The sequence below is a fragment of the Pseudochaenichthys georgianus genome, unplaced genomic scaffold (assembly GCF_902827115.2).
Source record: "Pseudochaenichthys georgianus unplaced genomic scaffold, fPseGeo1.2 scaffold_180_arrow_ctg1, whole genome shotgun sequence".
NCBI classification, from domain to species: Eukaryota; Metazoa; Chordata; class Actinopteri; order Perciformes; family Channichthyidae; genus Pseudochaenichthys; species Pseudochaenichthys georgianus.
Genome location: NW_027262575.1, coordinates 742,779 through 757,282, shown reverse-complemented (window position 1 = coordinate 757,282; position 14,504 = coordinate 742,779).

Sequence of the window (14,504 nt, the reverse complement as noted above, 5' to 3'; positions counted from 1 at the left end):
AAAATTACCATCATCCCAATTGGGAGCGTAGATAGAAGCTAGTATCACTGGTGTGTTCTGTAGCATGCCCGAAAGTATGACATAACGACCATTAGGATCTGATATCGAATTTGTCAATTCAAATCTGACATTCTTGTGAATAATAATTGCTGCCCCTCTGGCTTTGTGGGAGAATTTTGAGTGGAACAAGTGACTCATCCATGCCCTTTTAATACGAAGGGTATCAGAAGATTTAAGATGAGTTTCCTGCAGGAATATGACATCTCCATTCAGATGTTGCAACCGTGTCATTACCTTACCCATCTCAGCAGCGGTGTTCATGCCCTTAGTATTCCAGGAAATCAGGCGCACTCCTCTACCTGTCGTTGTCATGGCAGACACCATCTAGGAAGTTCCTCAAAGACAAGTTTACCTGGACAAACACTGTCTTGCATACACAGGAGAAAGAGAAGAGAGGACGACGAAAAATAATAATAGTAATGATAATAACAAAAACAAAACAAAAAAAAACCATGTGGCCATACCTATAGCTAAACCCAAAATGCACAGCATAATCAAGCACTCTAGCTTAGATCGCTTGTAATTACACTAACACTAGTCTTCCGGGGACCTAGTCCCTATCTAAACAGTAAACCATCCCCATATTATCCCACACAGAACAAGTGGATAGGAAATTGTCAAATATTATGCAGATAAATCTATGCCAATACCAAACCACAGAGAAGAGAACACACATACAATTTAGTGCAGTAAAAATCAGCATGAATAGCCGGTCCAACAAGTAAATACAATGTATTTTATCCATACAGACACCCTAAATTAGACATAATAGTAAATAAAATAAAGTGCAAAAGAAATCCCTGAATGGTAAAGGCACAGGTGGACAAGAAAATAAGCTAGTGCAACAGCTCCACGTCAATAGAGCTGTGGCTCCCTCTAGAGGCAAAAGCGATACTCTGCGGATAACATGTCGTGTGACCTATCAACAGGCATTCATAACGGCAAGGAACACACACAAAAAAGGAAAATATAAGAAGTCTAGCCGTGGAAAAACACACATGTCTGTCTGCGTGTTAACGGCATAATTGGACCACCATTGGAACTAACAGGTTCAGACAAGTTACTTAGGTAGCCAGTAAGGCTAGTAACATGGGCTAACGTTACCAAACCGCAGCAGTCAGGCGGAGGAGGAGGCATGAGAGCCGATACCAGATTGGTTAGCTGCAATAAGTTATTGGCCTCAGAAACGGAGGAAAGTCTCTTCCTGGCCCCCGTCCTTCAGTGTGATGTTAAGCCTCGCCGGGAAAAGTAGTGCGGGCTTGAAGGCCCCGTTGGTAAAGTTCAGACATCACCTCTTGGTATTTCCCTGCGCTGTCCACTATCTCAGAAGATAATCCTCGTAGATTGCAATGGGGGTCTCACGGTACTGCAGCTTGCCTCTCTTAGCTCTGGCCTCACGGATGATCTTATCTTTCTGCTGGAATCTTGGAGCCTGATGACCACGGGTCTCGGTCTCTGACCCGGTCCTGGCTGATGGAGAGTGTACGGTGCGCTCTGTCGCACTCCGTGGAGACTCAAAACGCTGTTCACCAAGGACTTCAGCCAGAAGTTCAGAAAAGAAGGAAGAGGGGTGAGGCCCCTTCGATGGACTCAGGTAGACCAATGATCCTGATATTGTTACGGCGGCTGCGAGACTCGAGGTCCGTCAATTTAGCTTGTAGCCGAGTATTATTCTCAAGCTAGTTTAGCACACATCGATTCCAAACTTTGTATGCGTCCGTCTTGTCGTTAGCGTTGGATTCAAGCGAATTAATTGAGTGGGTATGATCGGAGACTGTGGTTTGAATGCAGTCTAGCTTTGGCTTCGAGCTTAGATATAGTAGCCTTGAAATCCGCAGAGATAGCATTTCGGTGTTGTTCCAGTTGGTTAGCCAAGGCCGCCATGTTGAAGTCACCGCCATTTGCCGCCGGCACGGAAGACTGCTCCTTCTTGCCCGATCTCTGCTGCTTGGCAGCCATAATCCAGCACCAGAGTGTTCAGAGAGGAATAATTATCCACCTGGAGATGGCCAAAGGCAAAACTATGGGGATTTAAAATAGTCAATCAATAAAAGTTACGGGAGCTAGATTCGACACTGCCTACTCCATCTTGCCCCACCGGAAGTCTCCCTAGTTAGTATATCTTTAGATCATTTGTTTCGTAGATTCTTCGGGCCAAGTACAATAACTTCAGTTTTGGTCGTGTTTAACATCAAAAAGTTTAAGGTCATCCACGTTTTTAAGTCCTTAAGGCAGTCTTGAATTTTATATAGATGATTAATTTCATCAGGCTTGATTGATAAATATAGTTGAGTATCATCCGCATAACAATGAAAGTTTACAGAATGATTCCTTATAATATTGTCTAACGGAAGCATATATAATGTGAACAAAATAGGTCCGAGCACTGAGCCCTGTGGCACTCCATGGCTAACTTTGGTTTGCGTGGAAGATTCATCGTTAACACGTACAAACTGAGAGCGTTCAGATAGATAGGACCTAAACCAGCCTAAAGCAGTTCCCTGTATGCCAACTAAGTGCTCTAGTCTTTGCAATAGGATATCATGGTCGATAGTATCAAATGCAGCACTGAGATCCAGCAAGACAAGAATAGAGACAAGTCCCTTGTCTGAGGCTATTAGAATGTCATTTGTGACTTTAACCAGAGCTGTCTCTGTGCTATGATGTGTTCTAAAGCCAGACTGAAAGTCTTCAGATAAATCATTGTTTTTTAAGTAATCACACAACTGTTTTGCGACCGCTTTCTCAAGAATCTTTGAGAGGAACGGAAGATTAGAAATAGGTCTATAGTTGGCTAAAACCTCTGGATCGAGGTTGTGCTTTTTAAGAAGCGGTTTTATCACTGCTACTTTGAATGATTGTGGAACATAGCCTGATAATAAAGACATATTCATAATATTTAATAAATAAGTGCTAATTAATGGAAAAACTTCCTTCAACAGCTTAGTTGGAATTGGGTCTAACATGCACGTTGATGGTGTAGAAGAGAGAATCATTGAATGTAATTGTTCAAGGTTTATGGCTGAAAAGCATTCTAGTTTACTATCTAGTGTAATATTAGAACTTACGATTCCGGGAGCTGTTGATAACACTATACTGGTCGAAGGCAAGAGGTCATTAATTTTGTTTCTAAGAGTAACAATTTTATCGTTAAAAAAGCACATAAAATCATTACTACTGAGTGCTAAGGGAATAGAAGGCTCAATCGAGCTGTGGCTCTCTGTCAGCCTGGCTACAGTGCTGAAAAGAAATCTTGCATTATTCTTATTCTCATCTATTAATGAAGAGTAGTAGGCTGCTCTCGCTTTACGCAGTGCTTTCTTATTCATTGAGAGTAATATGCCAAATTAAACGAGATTCTTCAAGTTTAGTGGAACGCCATATCCTTTCAAGTTGTCTAGACTTTTGTTTTATTTTGCGGGTTTCGGCATTATGCCATGGAGCTAATCTATGTTGTTTTATTTTCTTCTTTTTCAAAGGAGCAACAGAGTCTAATTTTATTCGCAGCGCATCTATAGCACTATCAACAACATGATCAATTTGGGGTGGTGTACATTTTGTATAAGTTTCCTCCCCTACATGCAGACATGCTATCGAGTTAAGTATTGGTGGAATCTCTTCCTTAAATGTGGCTATAGCACTAACAGATAGGTTTCTGCTGCAAGAGCTTTTGACTAATGCTTTGTAGTAACAGTACTTCAAAAGTTACTAAGAAATGGTCGGATAAAGCAGGATTATGCGGTTCGACTAATAGTTGCTCAATTTCAATACCATAAGTCAGAACAAGGTTGAGAGTGTGATTATAGCAGTGGGTTGGTTTATTTACACTCTGACAGAAACCAACAGAATCTAATATAGAGTTAAATGCAACAGTAAGGCTATTTTTATCATCGTCAACATCCCTGTGCCACGGCATACAATAGTGCTGGATTGCGAGCTGGTGCGGGGAGTTGTGTCTATCGGCGTGCGTCCCGCGTTGCCACTTGATGGGCTACATATGATTTTGGGCAACGATCTCGCTGGTAGTGCTGTGTGGGCTGGTGTGCCACCGCCTGTGGTGGTTTCCAGGCCGGTGGTATCTGGGGAGCCAGATGAGAGCGGTTTGCAAGTGTGTTTCCAGTTTGTGCTGTGACGCGTGCACAGAGCCGTAAAATGTCTGCCGACCCACCTGTTTCGGAGTGTAGCAAAAGTTATGTGGTACATGTGGTCTCACTGCCTGATCTCCCTTCGTCGGTGTCTAAGGAGGACTGGATGAGGAGTCTGAAGGACGATTCATCTCTTTCTGCTCTGTGGACTGAGTTGTTGCCGGCAGAGAAGGTCAGAGACATAGCCCAGGGTTACTTTGTGCAGGGGGACTTGCTGGTGCGTAAGTGGGTGCCCTGTGTTGGTGATGCTGTGGGGGAGGCAATGTTTCAGGTGGTGGTGCCGAGTAGCTTCCGTGATGTGATATTGCAAACTGCGCATGGTAGTGGTGGACATTTGGGGATAAAAAAAACCTATGACCGTGTCCTACGCTATTTTTTCTGGCCTCGGTTAAAGCGCGATGTTGCAAGTTATATTAAAGCATGCCACATATGCCAGTTCACTGGTAAACCAAGTCAGCTGGTGACGCCTGCGCCCCTCAGTCCCATTCCAGCCCCTGGTCAACCTTTTGAGCATTTGATCATAGATTGTGTGGGGCCGTTGCCTCCATCGAAGTCCGGTTGAGCGTACATGCTTACTATAATGTGCCAGACTGCAAGGTGTCCTGCAGCGTTTCCATCGCGCTCCATTTCAGTGAAGCCAGTAGTTAGGGCTCTAACCCAGTTCATCTCCACATTTGGGATCCCACGTGTGGTTCAAAGCGACCAGGGTACCAACTTTACTTCAAACAGATCCTACAGCAGCTGGGGGTCAGGCATAACCGTGCGTCGGCTTACCATGCCCAAAGCCAGGGGGCGCTAGAGCGGTTTCCTCAAACATTGAAGTCCATGCTGCGTGCTTATTGTATGGAAATGGGGAAGGACTGGGAGGAGGGACTTCCATGGCTCATGGTGGCGTCCAGGGAAGTACAGGGTTCAGCCCTAATGATTTGGTCTTTGGGCATACGGTGCGTGGTCTGTTATCTGTTCTCCAGGATGGTTTAGTTGAGGGTGAGCCACCTAAACATTTAGTGGACTATGTGCAGGGCTTTCGTCATCGCCTGGATGTAGCGGTGGAAATGGAAAAATGTAGCTGGTGCTCAGGCTAATATGAAGAGACTCTATGACCGTAAAGCAGAGTATCGTGAATTCAGCCCAGGGGATCAGGTGTTGGCTTTAATGCCACTGCAGGTCTCACCATTCAAAGCCAAGTTTTCCAGCCAACTTGTTTGTGTTTCCAAATGAAGTGGGCGCGTCAGTGATCTGTAGTATGTGTTGTCATGTAACTGCCTATGTGCTTCCAATATATAATTGTCCCTATCTCGTATGACTACTTGGCCCTCCTTATCTGCAGGTTTGATGACTATGTGTTGGCTGTTACCTAATGTTTTAATAATTTGTAATTGTTCCTAATGTTGTGTGTGCCGTGTGGAAGGGGGCGCCAATGTGTGAGTGCTAGTAGATTTGTGTTATTTCAGGTGTTGATGTTGCCGTGTGTGGTTCCCAGGTGGACGGTCCGGTGAACAGAACAGGCCCCCGGCTCCCCAGGAAGTGGTCCATGATCTTAATCCGCCTGTGGAAGGCGTGGAGGTCCGCCCTGATCTCCGGTCGGGTGGGGAGCTTGGGTGTTGGAATGAATGATAAGCCTTTTTCCAGTAGCTCCAGCTGTGCGGCCGTGGGGGAGGACACGGCAGAGAGGTTGGTTATATTTGAGCGGTGGGGAGTTGTAATGCAATTATGATCCCCGTTCAGTAGTTGAAATGCTGCTTCCAGTACCTGAGCAACATCTCGGCCATCTGCAGGGTCCAGTGGATGTTGTCCCGTGAAGTGACATGGAAGAGTAGTGTGTTTATTTCCGGTATGAAGTTGTATTTGGAGGCTATGGTGGTGTTGAGTGTGGTGAGTGCAGTCTGCTGGTGGATGGTCAGACTGTTGGAAAAGTTTATGTATATTATTTATTTTATACTGTTCATGCTCACTACTTGTAGCACTTCGGGATTTTAATTCAAATATGAAGTGCTTTATAAATGGAACCCATTATTATTATTATTATTATTATTATTATTATTATTATGATGGGGATGTAAATGGTGGCGTTTGGAAAGCAGAGAGTGCTCTGTTTCCACATGGCGTGCAGCTGTTTAATCGAAGATGAGTGCGGTGTCTGAGAGTCCGTTATTGAGTCCTACTGATATTATGACTTGTGAGGTGTTGTGACACGGGGGAGTTTACTGAGAATCGAAGTTATGTGATGGAATTTAGCGCCCGGAAAGCGATCTATCTGAAGGTGGGGGTCTGTAAAGGGGGGGATGCGGGAGAGATTGGAGTCCCCGACAATAAGGGTCCTCTTCAGCAACTCCAACGACCATACCTGCAGCTTCTTAAAGGTTCTGGGATGTGTGTGAGGTTCTGGGCGTGTGGGGGAGCCAGGTGCCGCTGCAGAGACCCCTGTGGAGTGGGAGGTGGATGTCTCAGATGTTAGACTTGAAGTCAAACTGACTCTCAGTGGGCCTTTCATCATCACTGATGTTATGTTTTCATCCACCTCAGGGCTCAGTATGCTTTAGGGGCTCCACAGCACACAGCTCTGGCTCCCTCTGCTGGCTGTGGTGCAGAACTGGAGGTGAAGAAGAGGAGATAGTGTTACTGCAGGGGAGAGCCACATTACTGTGTATCTGTATGGAGGGTGGAGAGGGAGGTGAAGAGATGGGAGGGGGAGGTAGGTGTCTGTATTAAGGGGGTATCTACTCTCTGTGGGGAGGGTGGCACGGAGGGAGGAGAGACGGAGGGCCAGGTCAAGAACCCAGTCCCATCGGCCCCCAGACGGTCGAGCGGATGGACCTCAACCCGCACTCGGCCTCCAATAGTGCGCTGAGGCAGGGGCTGAGGAAGTGCCCCAGCCCCCCCGCCACAGCCCTCCCCCCTGACGCACAGAGGCCTGAGGAAGTAGAAAGAGAGGTAGGGAAGGAAGAGGGGTGAGGAGTCAGTTTAGAAGGGGGGTTAGTGGGAGGTTTGTATTTGGGCCAGGTGGGGAGTGAGGAAATGGGGGGAGGAGGAAGGGGGAGGTGAGGGTCAGAGGGAGATGAGGTTGGGTTTAGGGCCTGGGGTGAGATTAGGATTAGGCGAGGGAAGGGAGACCTTAGGTTTAGGTTTAAGGGCAGGGTAGGGGTTAGAAAGGTGAGTTGAGGGAATAGGAACTGGAGCAGAAGGGGGAGGAAATCACAGCCGATCAACTCATCCACAGCAATGTAATTGTGGCAGCCACGGAGGTGACGGGAAGAGGCAACCAGAGAGAGTATTTAAATAAAACCAATTAAGTTGCACTGGCAAATAACTAATCAAAATGGGTACGCGAGGAAGCAACAAGGAGATAAAAACACAGTAAAGTGATACTTAGTTACAGCAACTGGGAAGGGACACACAACGAGTTAAAAAGGAACATGTAGGAAGACAGTGGTTAAAGATTTAAATGATGGTTTAAAAACGGTCTAAAGAAACTCACCGGTTCGGAGCCCCCGAGGGGGGTCGTCCCCCACACGGGGGTACACATCCTTTCCGTGCTAACATACAGTATAGGAGAAGATTAAAACCAGCTCGGGATGAGTCTGGAGGGGCCCGGCTTCCTGGTGCGGTACTACGGAGTCTTCAGTGTGCACTCTCTTATGTCCGTCACTCACCGTCTGAAGCAGTTGTTGACCAAACGTCGCTATTGGACGCTTAGGGAGTGAGAGTGTGTTGCCGTGGGCTCCTTTGATCTCTTGTACCTTAAACGTTTGTTTGCTGCATGTAGTTGTTAAACATAGTCCATGTGAGCAGAGCCGTTAAAAACGATCATACCAAAAATTAAAAAATATATATAAAACAATTTAATGATTTAAAATAATCAAAAGGTATTTAAAAGAGTAGGGGGAGAGGAGGGGGTTTCCTCGCCGCTAAGGCTTCTTCAGGAGGATAGGAGGATTAGGTTAGGGTTAGGATAAGTCTCCAGGAAATGCATGTAAGTCAATGTAATGTCCCCTGAAGTGATGGATACATGGTGTGTGTGTGTGTGTGTGTGTGTGTGTGTGTGTGTGTGTGTGTGTGTGGTGTGTGTGTGTGTGTGTGTGTGTGTGTGTGTGGTGTGTGTGTGTGTGTGTGTGTGTGTGTGTGTGTGTGTGTGTGTGTGTGTGTGTGTGTGTGTGTGTGTGTGTGTGTGTGTGTGTGTTGTGTGTGTGTGTGTGTGTGTGGTGTGTGTGTGTGTGTGTGTGTGTGAGTGTGAGAGAGTGTGATTAAAATTGCTTTTACAATAAGTAAACATTGAATGTGTTTGATTTAATAGTAAAGTGGTTTAACGTTAATGGCAGGTTGTGTGTGAGAGAGAATAAATAAGACAGCCGAATATTTAAAAAAATATTTCACAACTTGTGCCCGCGTTTTTCTGGAGGGTCTAGCTTATACAACACATTATAATACATGATATTGTATAAGTTGATTTCCTGTACTGTGTAAAAACACCACAACAATATTACAAACAATATACTGCATATTAAAGCAGACTAAAGGTAAAAATATGAGCTTAAACAAATAAAGAAGTTTATTATTATGATTATTTAATATATAAAGTTGAGAGTCTGGGTGTCATCCTTGACAGCACCTTATCATTTGAAGCTGCCTACTTCCACCTCCGCAATATTAACCGCCTCCTCCCGTCACTCGCACCCAACAGCACCGCCATCCTCGTCCACGCCCTCGTTACGTCCCGTATCGATTATTGCAACTCCATCCTCTCTGGTCTTCCTCAGAAATCCCTGCGTAAGCTCCAACAGGTCCAAAACTCAGCCGCCCGTATCATCACCAGAACTCTTTCATTAATCACATCACTCCGGTTCTCCAACAACTCCATTGGCTCCCCGTTAAATAGACTTCAGAGTGCTGCTCCTCACCTTCAAGGCCCTTCACACTCTTGCACCTCCACATCTCTCTGAGCTCCTTCACATCTACCCTCCCTCTCGTGCTCTCCGATCCTCCTCTGCCTTCCAACTACCTTCTGCCCGCCTGACCACCATGGGGTCACGAGCCTTCAGCCACTCTGCCCCCCGTCTCTGGAACTCTCTCCCACAAGACATCCGCAATATGGACTCACTCCCAACCTTCAAATCCAGCCTGAAAACACACTTTGTTTACATTACATCACATTTAGCTGAGGCTTTTATCCAAAGCGACTTACAATAAGTACATTCCACCAGGAAGACACAACCTTGAAGAAAACAGAATCATAAAGTACATCAGGTTTCATAGAGCCAATCATTCAAGTGCTACTCAACTGGCTTTAGGTAAGCCAGTCCTTTATTAGTATATTTACAACATCAGGAAGAATGAGCTCCCATTGACATCAGGACAGCAGAAAGCTCACACACCTTCCAGACTGAAGACTCATCTCTCTCGACTCCACCTCGAGCGATAGAGCTACTAACAAAGCACTTATTGTAAGGATGTGCAGTTTTCCCTTCTTCTGCTTCTCTTTTTGCTTCATGTTTGTTTGTATCTGTCTTCCTGGTTGGGCGTGGCTGACCTTCTGTCAGTTCCCGTCAATTCACCTCCGCAGCTGCTACTCATCTTCCTGATTATCCACTCACCCACAGCTGCTTAAATACTCGGCTTCCTCATCTAGTATTCACCAGTTCGTCGTGAAAGATACACTGGTAACACGTAGTGATTTCTAGAAAACTAAACCTAGTTTCCAAGTCAAAGTTTATACTAAAACCTGTATTTCTCTGCCCAGAATCCGTCAACTACTCTGCCTGCCACGTCCAGCCAACGCCACCTCGTCAGCGAACCTCGGATTATTATCACTACCAGCTCCAGCCTGCTCTCTCTGACATCCTCCGGATCATCAACTACGGACCTCCACTCTCCCCCCCCTAGTAATTCCCAGATCCGGATTAGTAATTCCCCAGCAGTATGGTGTGAGTTTTGAATTGGAAATAAATCATTTTACTTCCATACTCACGTCTCCTCTTCCGTGCTTGTATTGAGGGTTCAGCCTGTAAGCGCTCTTTGAGCTTAACACTTGTATACTAATAAAGGACTGGCTCCTCTAAAGCCAGTTGAGTAGCACTTGAAATGTTTTTGCTCTATGAAACCTGATGTACTTATATGATTCTGTTTTCTTCAAGTTTGTATTTTGTTGGTCGAACGCACTTATTGTAAGTCGTTTTGGATAAAAGCGTCAGCTAAATGCAGTGTAATGTATATAAGTGCTCTGTTAGCAGTTCTTTGTTAGCAGTTCTCTCCTCGAGGTGGAGTCGAAAGAGATGAGTTTTCAGTCTGGAAGGTGTGTAAGCTTTCTGCTGTCCTGATGTCAATGGGAGCTCGTTCCACCATCTTGGAGCCAGGATAGCAAACCCACGTGTTCCTGCTGATGGAACTTGGGTCCCCCTCGCAGCGAGGGTGCAGCGAGTCGTCTGGCTGATGCAGAGCGGAGTGCACGTGCTGGGGTGCACGGTTTAACCATGTCCTGGATGTAGGAAGGGCCAGATCCATTCGCAGCATGGTACGCAAGCACCAGGGTCTTGAAGTGGATTCTAGCAGTTACCGGAAGCCAGTGGAGGGAGCGGAGGAGCGGCGTGGTGTGGGAGCATTTAGGAAGGCTGAAGACCAGACGAGCCGCTGCATTCTGATGAGCTGCAGAGGTCGGATGGCACATGCAGGTAGACCAGCCAGGAGGGAGTTGCAGTAGTCTAGGCGTGAGGTGACGAGAGTCTGGACCAGAACCTGCGTGGCTTTCTGTGTCAGCTGGGGACGCATCCTCCTGATGCTGTAGAGCGTGTATCTGCAGCAGCGGGTTGTAGCAGCGATGTTTGCAGTGAAGGACAGGTTGTTATCTAGGGCAGTGGTTCCCAAACTGTTTGTGCCCGAGGCACCAAAGGACAAGTAAAAATCTCAAGGCTCACCTATTGTGCAAAATAGCCCTTATAACACGTGTTATCACTCATATCATGTAAAATATCTGTAAATGTGCAGAATTATTTACTAATGCCAAATAAAATGTGACAAAGACAACTATATTACTCATGAAATATTTATTAACGAAATATTTCAGAAATTAATTTGAAACGTTATCAAATTAGGCTTCATCAAAGCAGCAACACACTCATTTAAACCAGACAGGTCACAACATTAAAAATGAGACAAAGGAAATTCAGCACAGAGAACTGTGAATGCAAGGAAGCTGCACGGTCCATGGTCCTGAACTACACATTATAAATGTAACATTTCAGCAGAGATGGGGTCGTTACTAAAAAAAAGTAATATATTACATATTACTTTAAAAAAGTTAAAAAAGTAATATATTACACTACTTCGTTACTCTCTACATAAAGTAACTCGTTACTTTACTCGTTACTTTACTCGCAGGGCCGGCCCGCCCCTCCCTGCAAGCAGATCATGCAGACTGCTAAAGTTTCAAATGTTCTCTTTAGTTCAGTTTCCATTGTCGCATAAGACTGATCCAGATCCTGAATGTTCTCCTATCTGACCGTGGCTGTCCTCTGTCTCCTGCTATCTGACCGTGTCTGTCCTCTGTCTCCTGCTATCTGACCGTGGCTGTCCTCTGTCTCCTGCTATCTGACCGTGGCTGTCCTCTGTCTCCTGCTATCTGACCGTGGCTGTCCTCTGTCTCCTGCTATCTGACCGTGGCTGTCCTCTGTCTCCTGCTATCTGACCGTGGCTGTCCTCTGTCTCCTGCTATCTGACCGTGGCTGTCCTCTGTCTCCTGCTATCTGTATATTTTGTGCAGTCTACCTCTGCTCACTCTGTTGCGTCGGCGTGTTCTCCTGCGTGTTGTCCATGTGTTGCACTGGAACCAGACACCGCAAAGACTTCAGCCGAGCACGTACGAACTGCGCATGCGTGAGTGGCCATAACTCTCCTTACCAGCAGGTGGCGGTAGTGTGTATTCGTCATTCAAAACAGGCAACAACCGGAAGACAGAGAAGAAGAACAGACTGTGATATAAACAAACAACAAATAGCGTGTGCGGTAGCTCCACCTTAGCATGTGTTCTTTGCAGGTGCTTGTTGAGGTGTGACGTGGTGTTCACAGCAGTGGATAACAGCTTCTGGCCTGGACACAGTTTGCACCTCACCGTCACATTCCTGTCTATTCTTCGGATGAACTCAAAATAATGGGCATACCTCCACCCCTCGAGAGTTATCGCTGACTCAGCCATGTGTATGCAGCACTGCACGTGGAGATGTGGACGCGCAAGTCGCGCAGATTACGTACATATAAACCTACAAAGTACTGATATAGTAAATTAATTTATTTTTATTTTTGTGTAGTTGTATATTGCAATAATAAGGTATGGTTGTCACAAAATCCCACGGCACACCCGGACTTGCCTCACGGCACACCGTTTGGGAACCACTGATCTAGGGTCACGCCCAGAGTCCTTGCAGTCTGAGTCGGGGAAACAACAGAGGGGCCGATGCTGATAGTCAGGTCAAGAGTGGGACAATCTTTTCCCGGAAGGAAAAGCAGTTCAGTCTTGTCAAGGTTGAGCTTGAGGTGATGAGCGGACATCCACTGAGAGATGTCAGCTAGACAAGCAGAGATGCGTGCGACGACCTGGGTCTCTGAGCGGGGAAAGGACAGAATTAATTGGGTGTCGTCAGCGTAGCAGTGGTATGAAAAACCATGCGGGCTAATGACAGATCCGAGCGAGTTTGTGTACAGGGAGAAGAGGAGGGGACCAAGAACAGAGCCCTGAGGGACCCCTGTAGTTAATTGACAAGGGTCGGACTCGGACCCTCTCCAAGTGACCCTGTAGGTGCGGTCTTTGAGGTATGAGGTGAGGAGGGAAAGTGCAGAGCCCGAAACTCCAAGTTCTTGGAGAGTGAAGGAGGATCTGATGATTCACCGTGTCGAATGCAGCAGACAGGTCCAACAGGATGAGGACAGAGGAGAGGGAGGCTGGGTAGAGAGAATGAAATGAAGAAGTGATCGGATGTGTGGAGCGGGTTTTTAAACTGGCATATTCAATATCTTAATAATTTTTCTAAACTGATTGTTGTTTTTTAGTCTTTGTTTTTAAGTCTTGTATTACTGTGTGATCTTCTTTGTTGCTTTTTTTAATGATGCTCTGTAAGGTGTCCTTGAGAGCTTTGAAAGGCGCCCATAAATAAAATGCATTATTATTATAAAGACTATATTATTGAATTACAATTAAGATAATAAGATTAGATATACTTTATTTGATCTAAAATATTGATGTTTTTTCGTTATAGTAGCCTGTGAAAACCATAACAAATAAGTGATTAAATGCTCTTCAGCAAACACAACTGCAGAGCTGCAAACATTCCTGAAGTCCAGGAAACAAAGTCCACCCAGATGTCTTTGTGTATTTGTGAATGAAGCGCCATCTCACGGTTAAATCCTGAAATTGAACGAATGGGGAAATCTGGCAACGCCCTCTCAGGAAATAGTGGGAGGGCTTTAAAATCCCAGCCACTGGTAAACGCTGGGTTTTTGGTTGGAATCCGCAGGGTGGAGTCCTTTCTAGAGTGCTACATCTGTATATGCCGTGAGCTGATTATCGAGCCTTCATTGTAACAGTCGCAGCTACACTGTGTATGTGCGTGTGGGGAGTGTTGCAGTAGAACATCTCACTGTTTCGCCCTGGTACATTAACTATGAAACGTCAAGCAATCCCGCAGCACCCCCAACCAGTGGCGGAGCTGGGGGGTGGCTGGGAGTGGCCGTGTACCCAGTTTGTGTGTACAGACAGGGAGATCAAAATACCGTTTCCCACAAGCCCGAATATAAAAATGTATGCTGTAAAATGTATTATCTCTTCGATTTACACACGGCATCTATCGCACGTGTGTCCGTCCTGGGAGAGGACTCTCCCTGAGGTTTCTCCCATTTTTTCCCTTAAACTGTGGGTTTTCTCTGGAAGTTTGTCCTTGTACGATGTGAGGGTCTAAGGATAGAGGGTGTCTTTTTTTTCTCATACTGATATTCTGAACAATCTGTGCTGTTGTATTTGCTCTAAAGTGTCTCTACTGTAGGCTATTTTTATTATATGTACAGCACTTTGGCTCCACCAGACATTGTTTATAAATGTGCTATATAAATAAAACTTGATTTGATTTGAAAAATATTATATGTAAAAATATTTGTGCAAATATGTATAAACCTATATATACACAATCAAAGACACATTTTTGCACACATTAAAGATCCCATGTCATGGCCATTTCTACTGATCATAATTCCATTGTTGAAGTCTACTAGAATATAGAAATAGAATTTTCCAAAATCACATTGGTTTCTCAAACAGCA